Source organism: Nematolebias whitei, chromosome 2, assembly GCF_014905685.2.
Source record: "Nematolebias whitei isolate Nwh7 chromosome 2, NemWhi1, whole genome shotgun sequence".
NCBI lineage: Eukaryota > Metazoa > Chordata > Actinopteri > Cyprinodontiformes > Rivulidae > Nematolebias > Nematolebias whitei.
In genome coordinates this window covers 26,531,349-26,532,845 of record NC_056499.1, presented here as the reverse complement: position 1 = coordinate 26,532,845, position 1,497 = coordinate 26,531,349, and the positions used below count along the sequence as shown (strand labels likewise).

The 1,497-nt window shown below is 57.2% G+C and overlaps 1 protein-coding gene across 1 annotated transcript in view; it reads right to left on the bottom strand.

Moving 5' to 3' along the window:
- LOC119426426 (transcription initiation factor TFIID subunit 4-like) overlaps nucleotides 1-1,497 on the bottom strand; it is a 103,357-nt gene that overhangs the window by 59,307 nt on the left and 42,553 nt on the right. The gene's annotated exons all lie outside the window — the stretch shown is intronic.

Here is a 1,497-nt window from a genome sequence, read left to right as displayed (position 1 = left end):
GGAGGCTGTTTCATCCCACGAGTGCGAGTTGACACCGCTTGAGTGAGAATCGTGCAGCTCGGGATTATAACGAGTTATTTTCACTTACCATCGTGCCGTGTAAGCGACTAGTAATATCTTGGAGCGGTGAGTTTAAAAAACCTTATTAAGGACACCGGCTCTTTATGTGTGCGGCCGCTGTGAGCTCATCCGAGCTTACAGACTGGCTAAATAACAGACACTTTGATTATTAAATGATGATTTATTTCAACTTTCGTGTCACTTTTACACACACCCTCCGGAGACCGTCATTTTGAGAAACTTCTCTCTCATGAGCTCTGCGATTGTTTGCCCAGAGCGCTGTCTTGCAGGCGAACTCTGGGGAAAACGCTGAGCTGCAGGTTGCCGGAATGAAGAGGGCTGGATTCTGACGGGCGGGGCTGGTGGTGGAACTCAGCGATAGCCGCGGCCGTGGAAGAGTTGAAGCTTGCTCGCGACGGTCCCTCCAGCGGGCCGGGATGGGCCGCGCGGCTTGATGAGGTGGCGCACAGCCTCTGGCACCTCCTCCGACTGCTTCAATTCGCCAGCATGGTTTGAAGCTGCTCTGAACAGCGCGTCCGCGATGGGCTTCATCAGGTCTTGTGCAGTTTCTCCGGCAGCGAGGGGAGTAACAAAGCCAGGTGGATCGTTGGATCATCGTCATCCACGCTGCAGTCCTCGACAGGCAAACCGTAGGAGAGGCACACATGTTGAGCTGGCGTCAGCTGCCTTACAGAGGGAGTTCTTTGTCTCCAAGGCAGGTCTGCGGCCTTCAGTCCCTTGGACATGCTATATGCTAGCAGCGAACGTTGTTGCTAACTGCGGCTGCCTGAAAAACACATCGGTGGGCTCGATTGGAGAGCGTGGTCACCGTCTGGTTCGTGTTCCTCCGGAGGGAAGGGACACTGCTCCGACCTGGGCAGCTTCGCTCCGAAGCTTCCGCGAGGCTTGGCTCCAGGGGGGTTACCGAGGAATAGCCCCGCTCGGTGAATCCCTCAACGCTGGTGATGGGAGCAGACTGGGGACCGACTCCTCCAATCTACCAGGAAAGAACCGTCTGTGGCCTTGCCCGTCGAACGTCCTGTTGGAACGCGAGGCCGTATGGATCAAGACGGTGAGCCACAGTGGAGCCCAGTGAAAAACAACCTTCCCACCGATCATCCGAACTGGCGGGAAAAGGCGTGGGACGTAGAAAAAAGGGGTCCCTTCATGTCAGCCTCCTCCTGGGTTCCGCCGGGCAACCGTGAGGGCGCTGTCGGCCGGGAGCAGTGTGATCGCCGATGCGAAACGAGGTGGGATGGGGTGAGCATTCACTCAGCCCCCCTCCACCTACACTACGCTCCCCAGGAGGGAATGAGCAGCGGGGGCTGCAGCTGAGCACGCCTTTCCCCGGAGGAACCATCCGGTTCGCCCCGAGGGTCGGCGATAAGAGGAAAAAATACAAGATGGCGTTGTCCAGCGTGTAGTGACCTGTCACTG